A 14,828-nucleotide genomic window follows, 5' to 3' on the forward strand; every position below is an offset into this window, starting at 1 on the left:
GCAGACAAACCTAAGACATTACTATGGGATACCAAAGGGGTCGAAACTTTAACTTCTGCTCGAGCAGGAAAAAATGCTGCTTGAGCAGCATTTAAATGCTGCTCGACCAGCAAAATGCTGCTCGAGCAGCAAATTTACTGCTCGACCAGCATTTTTTCTGCTCGAGCAGAAAAATCCTGCTCGACCAGCATTTATTTTTAGATTATGGCATTAGCCAATCAGAGCTCTTGTTATATTTGCCACATGGTGCGAAACTGGTTTGTTTTGAAAAAATGGCTGCCACCATTATGGTGCCTTTTTCACATCTTCTGCAAGTTTATGTGACGACCTGTTTAAAGTTTAACAGTGACACGCGGTAAGTGCTTTATATTTTGTCTGCAAACTAGTCGATCAAAAAATTGTTGCCATTCGCTTAATAAGAAAATCGACCATAAATGTCTAACGGCTGTTAAAACTTTTGCGAAAATCACAACGATGACTGATAAGAATTGCTCAATGGGTGCGCAAGTGTAGGTTCTCTGTGTCTATCGATTTACTTTCTTAATGATTCTTAATAATTGCTTCCGACACAGGTGCCGATTGCCTGTGATTGTGCCTTTCTGGTTAACATTGTTTACGTTTCTCGTTCTCCCCATACATGTATATCTGCTGTCCTAACTTTTACAATTATCCAAAATATTATGTCTGTTAACCAGTTCTCAGTGCCCCAGATAAGCTGCGTATCTGCGTCTTTCACCCTATTAAAATGTTTAAAAATGCAAAGAAATACAATATCATGAGTATTGAAAACGCAACCAATTTGACTTTTACGCAAATTCGTCAAATTAACAATACAAAACTTCGATTAAAAATGCTTTGCTCATTTTAGTTATTTTCTCTTTGGAATTGTTATCGTAATGCGGTGACGCTTACATTCAGCAAGCTCAGCAAACGGTCATAGTAATTAGTTATTCAAACGCTATGCGTTTTCAATCTGACCTAATTCGTCGCTCATTGTGCATGTATTTGTAAAGCGTCTGTACTTTCAGTTTCTATTACAATGCGAAATAAAAATAGCTAAGAGAGGTCGATAGACGTCCGAGATTGTTGCGCCAAAATATCAGCCGATCGCAAACTTTTTCGAATCAAGAAAGCAAGAGGCAATCAGTGCCGAATCATTCGTGTTATCGATTTTGTTAAAAACTGTGTATACAGCAAATGAGTTGACATCCAAAAAACATGATGGAAAGTCTGTGACTTAACAAACCTGTCAAAAGTATAAAAAGAAGTTAGAAATTGTCGACATTTTTTAAAGTTTATATCATGGACAGTTTCAAGGATTAAACATATTACGAAACATCAGTTTTTTAAAATTTATGATGATAGTTTACAGTTCTATTGAATCAATACAAGTGTGCAGCGTCAACGGAAGTAAATCAGCAATTATTTTAAGGTATGCATTTTTATTACTCATTTTACCCTATATGAAGAATGGAATCACCCTATTTTTCAAAATCAATGGTTGAAAACCCTATTTCCCAAATAATTATCTGGGGCACTGAGTTCGCGAGGACTTTTCTCAACTTCAGTGTAAATTATTTTTCACCGAGGCCAATAAGCTTGTTCAAAGCTAACAACAGGTAAAATGTGAGTTCTGTCTGAATTACAAGTTGTTTAATTTTTCATAATTGAAATGTTTACAATTTACTATTTATTGAATAACTTGGCAGTGCATAATTAAAATCTGGGATGTTATTTTCAGCTCTGAACTGCGAAAAAATTGCATAATAATTACATTGGTGGCACTATAATGAGTTACCTTTCATCTGTCCTTCCATTTAAATGTCCCTTAAGCAGACTTCCCAAACTTTGCAGAAAGAGTTTAGGCATTGTATTACACACTCATTTTAACCATGGCATGCTATTGTACAACATGTCTTGACGGAAATAATTTCGATAAAAAATATTTGCAGTAAATAATTTTTCTATTGCGAATCGTTTGTATCTTTTTATCTTTATTCTGAAATGCCCCTCTTAAGAATAATGTCATGTATAGCTGGTTTAGAATTAAGAATGATGATATGTTCTAACAGCATTTTGTCATGTCATTTACTGTACTTCTTAACCTACATGTATTTGAATATTAGTTTAAACCTATTTATTTTAGCTCGATTGCATAGAAAGTAATTCCTACTTATTTTAAATGCTTTCGAGTCCGTTTCCTGGGCCTAGAACCAGTATTTGAATATTCAGTCCCCATATAACTACGCCCATATGTTGTGGACATTTTCATACAAGAATACAAACAGGAATATGTATTGAAGTTTGCTTTTTAAATTGACAGTCAATCGGAGGGTAACAGGTTTTTTTTTTTTACAAGAAGTGAGGAACTAAACACAATTTGCAGGAAAAAAAAATATTTCTTTAAGTATATTTGCATCACAGGAGCTCTGGTGTCCTGAGGTTGAGGAAACTAGTGTTGAATCTAAAACATTTAGCATCATGTACTCAAAAGTGAGAAGCCAAGTCAGACACCGCAAAATGTAAAATAATCTGTCAGATGTTTGGTCTGACAGGCTACGAAATTCTGTCAGACTGAAGGATAATTTCTTGATTCCGCTTATTAACATACCTGATAATAGCATATTTCTGTTATTAGCATATAGAATGTCAAAGCACAGATTAATTCTTAAATTTTAATGTATTTTTCTTCTATTAATAGCATAATTTTTAACCCCAATATTCAGAATTCACTTAAAGTCTTTATAGCATAGAACATTCTCAGAATGCCAAGAAAATATGCTTTAAATTTGCAAAAATATGCTCAAATGCAAATGCAAATACCTAAGAATACAATTCCATTTGATAAATAGTTATCTTAAACATCAATCATATACAATGTTGAATTTAAATTTCACTTTGACGATCAATTATTAACAGATTTGACTTATTGTATGCCCCCAGTTGCTATATTTATGCTAAAATGTGTGTTCCGGTTAATAGCATATTCCTGTTATTAGCATAATTTTGGCTGACATGGTATGCTAAGAACAGGATTCCACTGTAGCAACATATTAATCAGGAATTATGGTTTGAATCCGTGAACTATTATTTTTAATGGTGAAAGAAAATCTCCATGACGCGTTTTCAAAAATTCCTAATCAAGCTTGGTAAAAGAGCACACAGAATAGCAAATTTATTACAGCGCCAACTTACGGGTAAAAATGATTGATTTTTTTTATATTCCGTAAAGACAAATGCCGCATCATATCCTATGGGTGATTTAAAAATTAATGAAGCCTAAATAAAACATGCATTTATTTTCTTACCATTAAGCATGTTTGAGTTCTTTTTCTATCTTACAGAAGTGTTTCCATGTGATTAACTTAAATGTGAAAATTCTTCTCAATAACTTTCTTCATTAACAAAATATATTGAAAAATATCCTTAAAATTGCCCCAAGTGTACTGGTTTTGCGTGACATTTTATGTAAAAGGCAATTTTCAATTCTATACTTCAATAAAACTTTCAGAAATATTAGGTATTGCCATCATTTAATGAATATAAAAATTCATATGCTTTAAGAAAAATAAAACAATGCTTCTTACTTAGGTTGATATCTTTTGTAGCAAGTGTTCAAAGCAATGATGTTCTTGTCAATTTTGTGCCACAATTTTCAACTCTCTTCATGTATATTAAGAGATGGGATCATAAAGTGCTTCAATATTTATAGGCAAAAAGTGTCCTTTTAACCTGTCACATGTTTTTTCTACACATTTGTACAGGTATTTATACAATTATTTGTTCATGTAAATTTTGAACAGCTGAATACTAAATGTGGTCAGAATTTGTCCCTGTCACAAGTGTACATTTTGCAAGAAAGTTATTTTAAATTTTTCATAAGATAGAATTTTCAAGGTTTTACATCATTTTCTTCAAACCATTAATGCTTATCACTAGATGTACTGAAAATTTGATGCCAAAACCTTGTGAACTTTTTTTGCAAGACAAATATTGCATTGTACCAAGTGTACGAATTTTTTATCATGTTTGATGGACAGGTGATAGCTTTTAAAAAATAAACAAAGGCACTAATTTTCTGGAAAGAAGTACACAGAAGATGTAATCTCCAAGAGAAAAAGGTGTTGTCTTCACTCTGGGGGTTAACTACTCTTATTATATGGGTATGTCTCCATATTTTGTCTTCAGAAGAAAAATATAAGCATATAAATGATAATGTGTGGGAATTATATTTGACTTTACCATAACATTATTACAAAAACACGTTTCCTCTTCTCAAATTAATGTCAATTTTAATCAAAATGTTTCTCCAATTATCTTCAATGTTAGCCTGAAGTTGGTTATTAAATGTTGTACATGTACACTTGGGACACAAAATGAATGTTTTTCTTATAAACCTCAAGAAAGTGAAAACAAACTTACATTATAGCGGAATTAATGATTAAATTTTGATTTAATAAAGCATTCAAAAGCAACTGAAAAAAAGCCAATATAAAAGTTGAACATGGTCAAATGTCAAATATGATGGATGAAAAAGTCTCTCAGACACTTATAATTAAACCACGCAGACTGTCACCCTTGTGGTACAATTCCTACACATCTAAACTAAAAACCATGTTAAAACCTTCGATAAACAACGGTACAGCACTTATTATTATTTCATTCATTTTTAATGACACATTACCAAAATATATAGAGGATATATTGTATTACAGAGGAAGGTCAAGTAAGAGGACATCGTGTTTAATGTATAAAGTATAAAAAGAACAAGGTCTAATTTATAAAGAACAAGGTCCGATATATAGAGAATATAATGTTTAATATATAGAGAGCAAGGTCTAAATATAGAACAGTGAATTATATGTGTCTTGTTCTGAGAAAACTGGGCTTAATTCATGTGCGTAAAGTCTCGTCCCTGATTAGCCTGTGCAGACTGCACAGGCTAATCAGAGCCGAGACTTTCCGCTTTTATGGTATTTTTAGTTTGAAGGAAGTCCCTTCTTACCAAAAATCAAGTTTAAGCGGAAAGTGTCGTCCCTGATAAGCCGGTGCGGACTGCAAAGGTTTATCTGGGACGACACTTTACGCACATGAATTTAGCCCAGTTTTATCAGAACAAGACACATATTATAGAAAACGAGGTCAACTGTTATGAAAAAATATAAACATGTATTTGTATACAGAACCATGTTCAATATTTATAGAAAAGCGTCCAATATATAGAGAACACAATATTAGATCAACTTCAAGTATAGAGAGCAATGTCTTATATATATATCAAATTCCAACATATAGAAGAGGCATAATGTCTTATATTTAAAGATCAAGGTCAATGCCATAGAGAACAATGTTTAATATGTAGAGAACATCATTTGATATGTAGAGAACAAGGTATGCTACCCATTTGTATAGAGAACAATGCCCAGCATATAGATCTCCAGCATATAGAGAGCAATTTATAATAGATCTTTATTATATAGAACAAGATAAATTATGAAACCAAAGTAAAATATATACAACTATGTGAAAAATATTTAAAACTAGAAATGGCGCGGCAGAGGCCGACGCGTATCCCCACGCCGAATGTTTGACCTAGGTGTGCCCCAGGGTTGGTAATGGGGCCATGCATAGCTGAGATTGACCGTATTGTCATAAGAGAAGTTCATCATCAATTAGAAGTGAATTGGTGTAGAAATGAAGAAGTTATAGTAAAAGGCAATTTTGGGTGGGTGTGACATATGTGGGCAGGGCGCCCCAGGGTTGGTAATTGTGCCATGCATAGTTGAGATTGACCGTATTGTCATAAGAGAGGTTCAGTATCAATTTGAAGTGAATCGGTGTAGAAATGAAGAAATTATAGTAAAAGGCAATTTTGTGTGGGTGTGGTCTATGTGGGCGGGGCGCCCCAGGGTTGGTAATGGGGCCATGCATAGTTGAGATTGACTGTATTGTCATAAGAGAAGTTCAATATCAATTTGAAGTGAATCGGTGTAGAAATGAAGAAATTATAGTAAAGGCAATTTTGGGTGGGTGTGGTCTATGTGGGCGGGGCCCCAGGGTTGGTTATGGGGCCATGCATAGTTGAGATTGACCCTAATGTCATAAGAGAAGTTCAGTATCAATTTGAAGTGAATCCGTGTAGAAATGAAAAAATTATAGTAAATGGAATTTTTTGGTGGGTGTGGCCTATGTGGGCGGGCGCCCCAGGGTTGGGATTGGGGCCATGCATAGTTGAGATTGACCCTAATGTCATAACAAAAGTTCAGTATCAATTTGAAGTGAATCCGTGTAGAAATGAAAAAATTATAGTAAATGGAAATTTTTGGTGGGTGTGGCCTATGTGGGCGGGGCGCCCCAGGGTTGGGAATGGGGCCATGCATGGTTGAGATTGACCGTATTGTCATAGGTGAGGTCCAGTATCAATTTGAAGTGAATCGGTGTAGAAATAAAGAAGTAAATGTAAAATAACCTAAAAAAATGAGTGATAATTTCTGACGCGGCCCCACCCCAACCCCTATAACTTTTGACCCAGGGGTCAGATCAAAATTCCAAATAGTGCAGGGTCGCACATATGCTCATAGCTACCATGTGTGTAAATTTCAAGGTTCTAGTGCTTTTAGTGTAGGAGGAGATAGTGGCCAGGACGGACGGACAGACGGACGGACAGACGGACGGACGGCGGAGATCACCACAATATCCCCACCTTTTTTTCAAAAAGCGTGGGGATAACCAGGTCAAATGTATCTACAATTTGTGAAATATATGTGTTGTTTTATTGAAAATACAGATCTATGACAGACTGCATAATTATGGAGATTCCTTATGCCTCTGATATCCCATCGGTTATAAACATATTTAGGGCCACAAAAATACCTCAAATGAAATACATATAAAAGTTATGCTATTTTTCTTCAGATTTTCATCCATTTTGAAAATGTCCCAAGTGTACAGATTTGGCCTAAAATCATGCTAGATCGTTTCAGCAAACAATTCAAGTTCCCTGTAACTTATCTTATAATTTTATAAGAATATTTTATGCAAATTTAATTTGTATTCTATATTACTGACTGTTTGGGTATTTCTTAGAATAAATGATAACTAAAGTTGTCGAGTACAAATAACCTTAAATCTCTAAACATCAACCTTAAATCATCAAACGGACACAGAACATTATTTGGGGAAACATTAATTTGTATAGTCAAATGTAATACAAATTTAAAAAGTATTTATATATGTTGAATGGTTTGCTTATTTAACTTGTATACAAAAGTCATGTAAGTGTCCCAAGTGTACACATGTTTGAAAATTGTATACAGTTTTGGCAAAAGCTAGTTTTTGCAGATTTTCTTATATAATAAAAAAAAACTTCACATATATTTGAAGGTCATCCTATATTTTGATAAATCTGAGTTTTTCCTTTAAGATACACTGCTTTGAGGCCAGGTAAAAAACTTTTAGGAGTATAGTTTTGAAAAATATGTGTTAAAAAACATGAAAATTTAATTTTTCCATATTTTTTTTATAGAACACTTCTGATTTTGTATTTAAATTTTGCTTAAGAACATACTGCATGTTGACAAAACACACAAAATATTGATAACATGTTTTAATGGGATTTTATTAAGTGCAAAAGACATGTACATTTATAAAAAAAAAATCAAAACATTTGGTTAACATCTTTTGTTGTGAAAAAGTGATTACATCTGACAGAACGGCCCTACTCATTTATAAAACTTGAACCCTTTCCCTATGCAATACAAACAAAACTGTTGCCATAACTTAACATCTAAAATTTGAGAAATTTTTTCATTTAGGCTTCAATATCCTAACGCTTTTCGGAGAAAAAGTGGGGATATTGTGGTTATCTCCGTCTTCTGTCCGTCCTGGCCACTTTCTCCTCCTACACTATAAGCACTAGAACCTTGAAACTTACACACATGGTAGCTATGAGCATATGTGCGACCCTGCACTATTTGGAATTTTGATCTGACCCCTGGGTCAAAAGTTATGTGGGTTGGGGTGGGGCCGGGTCAGAGATTTTTACTCATTTTTATGCCCCTGGATCAAAAGATCGGGGGTATATTGTTTTTCGCCTGTCTGTCATTGTATGTGTGTGTGTCCCAAAACTTTAACCTTGGTCATAACTTTTGCAATATTCAAGATAGCAACTTGATATTTGGCATGCATGTGTATCTCATGGAGCTGCATATTTTGAGTGCACCGGAGACTACACCGAATGTCTTCAAATTGATACTGAAGCTCTCTTATGGCAATACGGATAATCTCAACTATACATGGCCCCATTACCAACCCTGGGGTGCCCCGCCCACATTGGCCACGCCCACATAGACCACGCCCACCCAACATTGCCTTTTACTATAATTTCTTCATTTCTACACCGATTCACTTCAAATTGATACTGAACCTCTCTTATGACATTATGGTTAATCTCAACTATGCATGGCCCCATAACCAACCCTGGGGCACCCGCCCACATAGGCCACGCCCACCCAAAATTGCCTTTTACTATAATATCTTCATTTCTACACCGATTCACATCTAATTGATACCGAACTTCTCTTATGACAATACGTTCAATCTCAACTATGCATAAAACCATTACCAACCCTGGGGGAGCCCTGGGTCAAACATGCGGCGTGGGGATACACGTCGGCCTCAACCGCGCCATTTCTAGTTTATATTTTTGAAATCACCCATATTTGTGTAAAGTTTGGAGAAAAATCAAGAAAAACATATTTTAACAATGAAATACATTTAAGTTGTTTGATGATATTTTCATGTATTTCAACGTTTCCAATGTCCAGATAAATACCCTATTTGTACCCATTGAAAACCTTTAAAACTTTAATTTTGCATTGTTATTTTGTGTTGGGCTTGAAGAAAAAAGATTGACCTGTAATGCAAATGTTTACATTATATCTCGCAATCATAACAATTGTAGTGGTGACCGGGTTTTATCATTATTATATGATTATTAGTGCTTGTGGTCATATTTCAGATGCCCAGGGGCCTTTATGGTTGGGTTAGTGAGGGGTGCTCCCTCCCTTCCTTAATTGATTTTTAGCTCCACTGGCCAAAGGCCAGCGAGGCGTATGTCATAGTCCTGTGTCCGTCATGCGTGCGTCCGTCCGTGCCTGCGTGCGTCCTTGTCCTTAACTGTAGGATCTAGGGCTACCACATTTTGTATGTAGTGAGATATAGTAGTTCTCTATGTGTCCAATAATTATGTTGATGAAGGTGGCAGTGGTAATGACTTGATATGTCTGTGAGATATGAATGCCAAAGTCTTCGTTTTACATGACATGAATTTTTATGTAAAAGTGGTGGTTCTTCATAAATTCTACATGTTCTTTTCAAATGATGACCTCTACAAAGTTGTTCCAGGAGTACCATATTGCCTGACAATCTTTTGTTTTATTGTTAACTTAAACTGTACTTGATTCTAGCATGCCACTATACTTCTTTGAAGTAATTTGAGCAAATTTCTCACTGTTTAGTAATGTATACATTGTTTAAGGTACATTATAATTTCACATTTTGTAGGTGGACTTCAATATGTATGATCTACTTATGCTGCCACAATGTAAAGGCAACAATCACTGGGTTTTGCTGTTTGCAAGTGTTATGTCCAGGACTGTAACCATTTACGACTCGTTGGGTGGTAACAACAAGGCATTGTTCGATTTGTTCTGGTAAGGTTCAAAGCTGTAATTCATTTTTATGTCCCCCACTATAGTAGTGGGGGACATATTCTTTTTGCCCTGTCTGTTGGTTGGTTGGTCTGTTTGCGCCAACTTTAACATTTGCAATAACTTTTGCAATATTGAAGATAGCAACTTGATATTTGGCATGCATATGTATCTCATGGAGCTGCACATTTTGAGTGGTGAAAGGTCAAAGTTAAGGTCATCCTTCAAGGTCAGAGGTCAAATATATGTGGCCAAAATCGCTCATTTTATGAGTACTTTTGCAATATTGAAGATAGCAACTTGATATTTGGCATGCATGTGTATCTCATGGAGCTGCACATTTTGAGTGGTGAAAGGTCAAGGTCATTCTTCAAGGTCAGAGGTCAAATATATGTGGCCCAAATCGCTTATTTTATGAATACTTTTGCAATATTGAAGATAGCAACTTGATATTTGGCATGCATGTGTATCTCATGGAGCTGCACATTTTGAGTGGTGAAAGGTCAAGGTCAAGGTCATCCTTCAAGGTCAAATATATGGTCAAAATTGCTCATGCAATGTCACTTCTGCAATATTGAAGCTAGCAATTTTATATTTTAAATGCATGTGTATCTCATGGAGCTGCACATTTTGAGTGGTGAAGGGTTAAGGTCAAGGTCATCCTTCAAGGTCAAACGTCATATAGGGGGACATTGTGTTTCACAAACGCATCTTGTTTGTCTTACCTGCTTGATATAGCAGTCACAGTAGCAGCTGGTGTATGTGCATTTTATGTGTGTCTCTGAGCTTATCCAAACTGTGATTCGATAATTGAATATGCCATTTTTAATATAGCTTACCACATATGTTCTCCATGTTGAGAAGCTGCAGCGCATGCGTTAACAAGAGATCAAAGGTCACATTTAGGGAGCTTTTTTGGCCAGTTCCAGTTATCATTCATCAGGCAATATACCAAACAAGATATTCAAAAAACTTTGTAAATCTTATTTGTTTTCTATATTTGGATCTTTATCTTAAATATTAAATTGTTATGACCACCAACACTTTAAAAATGATAGGCTATATATAAATTTAAGCTTGCTTTCTTAGTTCATTCTTATTTATTATTGTGTCCTATCTCTCACACTTATGTGTTTCCAATAATGTGTTAAGAGATTCACATATATATATATATATATGTTTGAAAACTGATTACCAAAACAATTTGGTATAGATAAAGTACCACTTAAGTATATAGGCACATGATTTTTGTTGATTTTTACCAACAAAATATTTGTTGCAGCCAGTTCATGTGTCAACGAGCGCAAATTGTGAACGATGGCTTGGAAAAAATTCAGTTCAGAGTTCAAAGCGCCACCTTGCAACAAACAGCGCCATGGAAACAGCTGTGGAGTGTTTGCATTGATGGTAATAAATTAGCTTTATATTTCTATATAGGAGTCACTTTGTCGTACTGTCGGTCGGTTTGTCGGTCTGTCCCGAAATTTCATCCGATCTTCACCAAACTTGGTCACAAGTTGTATCTTGATGATGTTTAGGCCAAGTTTGAATATGGGTCATGCTGGGTCAAAAACTAGGTCACGAGGTCACTTAGTGTGTTTTAAACCGAAAGTTTGTCCGGACCATAACTATGTCATTAATCGTTAGATTTTTAAATAACTTGGTACATTTGTTCACCATCATGGAACGGTGTGTTGCGTGAAAAAGTATGTTGATATCTCCAAGATCAAGGTCACACTTGGAGTTCAAGGGTCAAATGCTTGTCCGGGCCATAACTTTATCATTTATTGTGAGATTTTAAAATCATTTGGCAAATTTGTTCACCATCATGTGACGGTGTGTCGCGCGAAAGAATTACTTCAATATCTCGAAGGTCAAGGTCACACTTTGAGTTCAAAGATTAAAAATGGCCATAAATGAGCTTGTCTGGGCAATAACTATGTCATTCATTGTGAGATTTTAAAATCATTTGGCACATTTGTTCACCATCATTGGACGGTGTGTGGCGCGAAAGAATTACGTCGATAACTCCAAGATCAAGGTCACACTTTGAGTTCAAAGGTTAAAAAAGGCCATAAATGAGCTTGTCCAGGCCATAACTATGTTGTTCTTGTGAGATTTTAAAATCATTTGGCACATTTGTTCACCATTATTGGACGGTGTGTCGCGCAAAAGAATTAAGTCTATATCTGCAACGTCAAGGTCACACTGTGAGTTCAAAGGTCAAAATTGGCCATAAATGATCTTGTTCGAGCCATAACTATGTCATTTATTGTGAGATTTTAAAAATACATGGTTCATTTGTTCACAGTGATTGACGATGTGTCATGCGAAAGAATTATGTTGATGACTCCAAGGTCTAGGTCACACTTGGAGTTCAAAAGTAAAAAAAAATGGCCATAAATTTGGACTGCATGTCATGCTAAAGAATTCAAGAGTTCAAAGGTCGAAATGGCCATAAATGATAATGGCATTATCATTCTTAAAAATCGCCATAAATTTGATTCTCTTGTTTTGTGAAGACAGCATTCAAAATAGTCTGTGTCAATGCGGCATGTGGGGGTATTTGTCACGTCTGTGACAAAGCTATAGTTTGCTTAGTAAAGATTTGCATTAACGTTTATTCAACAAAATAATGGGAGAATGTAGAATATAATCATCGTACCTTTCTGTTGGTGCATTGGTTTTTAGAGCCTTGCATTTTCTTTTAATTTATAAAGGACACGATATTTCATATGTAATATCAAACTGTGTTATAGAGTCCCACTTTTGTCAAATAACCCTGAAAAAAGGTTAAACAAGAAGATTACTCATATTTTAATTTATTAATGTGTCATATAATGAAAAATAGCATTCTCTTTGCTCCATTATATTATTTTGTATGAAAAGTTGTTTTTCAGTGTCTTCATGTGATTGTATATTTATGATGCATAAAACATGAATACTTTTCACTGTAAAACTATCGTTCTTGCAATTTTATTTTCAGAAATAGTATTTTTTGTGAACACTTAATCTAGTGAATATATGCTTTTCTTATTGCAAACAAATGTTGTTGTTTTTTAAGCTAAGTATGAATGACTTTTACTTTATTTCCAGACTGCCAAATGTATGGTCATGAAAAAGCATCCCACAATGTTGCGACAGGCCCATGATTCAGCTTATCAAGACTAGTCGTGAGACGCAGACTTCTGATTCATGGAGTGCGGCAAACATATCTGTGTGACTCGATCACTCCACTGTAAAGACCCGCACGGCATTAAAATGGATATTATCAATATGTGTTGTTGCTCGAAAATATGTTTTGTAGCAGGAAGTGCTTTGGGCTCGATTAATCTGAGAACTCAACAAAATATTAATAAAATCCTTCTGTGCCTTTTAGTTCTGAAAACAGAAGTAGCCAGTTGGTATTACACATCTCCTAAACAAGTACAGCACAATAAAACTGAAGGTTTTAAATCCTACATTTTTATAACATCTTTATATCCACACAAAAATATTGATGATTGTGGTGCTCAGATTGCAAAACCACCTGTTTGGCAAAAATAATGCAGATGGTTAGATTATGATAAGTGCAACAAAAAAAGAATAACTCTGGAGATAATAATTGATATGATAATCATTGCTTGACAGAATCACAATTGACCTAGATATTTATTTATGTAGTGGTGTATTTTTCAATGAGTGCCTTAAGATTCCAAAAACATATTGACTTAAAATAAATAATCCCGATGGCGTAAATGACTTATCATTTCATGTTCATGAACCGGTTTTAAAATACTTTGTAGACTTATCTGCTAGGCGGTGAGGACTTTTAGACCACCTGATAAACTTCAACTTTATTTGCCCTAGTTAAGTAACTGACTAAAGATATGTTAACATAATACTGATGACTGATGAGTCTGTTGTGTCTTATATTCTCATTGCTACTTAAAATATTAAGTCTTTTTCAACGTTGAGACTAATAATAAGCAAATTCGTTTAATTGATATCCCCCGCCAAATAAATTTTGATTATTGATGGGTGCAGAACTAACAGAAAAGTTTATTTGAAGGGTTGTACCCTTATCTCACTTATTTAAAAGTAACAACATAAAAAAAAACAATTGGCAATAACTCTTATTTAAGAAAGTGTAGGGTTATAGATTTTGTGCATGACACCTCATCTCATTGATATCTTAACATCCATTAAATTTCATCTTTAAATCGTGTATAGTATCTGTGATATAGTCCTGTAAAGTAACATCAGACATGTACATATGTACTAGGGTTATGTTTTTTGTGCATGGCACTTATTCTCATTGACAATTATACACCCATGAAATTTCATGTTGAAATCTTGTATTTATAGTTTCTGAGATAAAGCCCTGAAAAGTTTCATCATATAAAAACAACAAAGGGCAATAACTCTTATATAAGAAAGTGAAGGGTTGTAGTTCTTATGCATGGTTCTATAAATGAGATATAGCCCTAAAAAGTTACATCATAAAATAACAATAACAAGAAAGGGCAATAACAGTTACGTAAGAAAGTATACGGTTATGGTTCTTGTGCATTGATAATTATACACCCATGAAGTTTCATGTTAAAATCTTGTATAGTATCTGAGATATAGCCCTAGTTACATCATACAAAAACAACAAAGCGAAATAACTCTTATTTCAGAAAGCGACGGGTTATGGTTCTTGTGCATGGCACCTCTCCTCAGCTATATTTATACACCCATAAAGTTTCATGTTGAAAACTTATATTGAATTTCTGAGATAAAGCACTGAAAAGTTTGTGAGTGACTGCACTGACAGACAGACCAACGGTACGTTTAAGAATATTTAGCGTACCCGGGGTACATTAAAGTATACTTAAGAGTACACGGGGTACTTTAAAGCATTGCCCAAGCCGAACCGACAATTACCAATCGAGCTTATTGACATGTTAAATAAATGATGATAGTGGTAAATATGATTGTGTGAAATATAATACAATAGTTTTCCTGAATTGAGTGTACATGTGAATTAGCTAAAATAATGATAAAAACACCGATTGGGATTAAACATTTGTGGAACTGAATTTGGTTCATAATCAGTTTTTAACTTTTTTAAGGTGAAATAATATATATATATAT

The 14,828-nt window shown here is 34.6% G+C and overlaps 1 long non-coding RNA gene across 3 annotated transcripts; it reads left to right on the forward strand.

Annotated features, from left to right (window-relative positions):
* The first annotated feature begins 43 nt into the window (after window positions 1-43).
* LOC127858124 (uncharacterized) lies at window positions 44-13,176 on the forward strand. 3 transcript variants are annotated; one of them, XR_008038764.1, is made up of 4 exons: window positions 44-355; window positions 9,565-9,713; window positions 10,993-11,117; window positions 12,807-13,176. It is a non-coding gene; the product is annotated as an uncharacterized LOC127858124 (long non-coding RNA). The 3 variants fall into 3 exon arrangements; XR_008038765.1 differs by lacking the exon at window positions 44-355 and adding an exon at window positions 508-1,432; XR_008038766.1 differs by lacking the exon at window positions 44-355 and adding an exon at window positions 2,708-4,163.
* The last annotated feature ends 1,652 nt before the right edge of the window (window positions 13,177-14,828 follow it).

This window comes from Dreissena polymorpha, chromosome 14, assembly GCF_020536995.1.
Source record: "Dreissena polymorpha isolate Duluth1 chromosome 14, UMN_Dpol_1.0, whole genome shotgun sequence".
NCBI classification, from domain to species: domain Eukaryota; kingdom Metazoa; phylum Mollusca; class Bivalvia; order Myida; family Dreissenidae; genus Dreissena; species Dreissena polymorpha.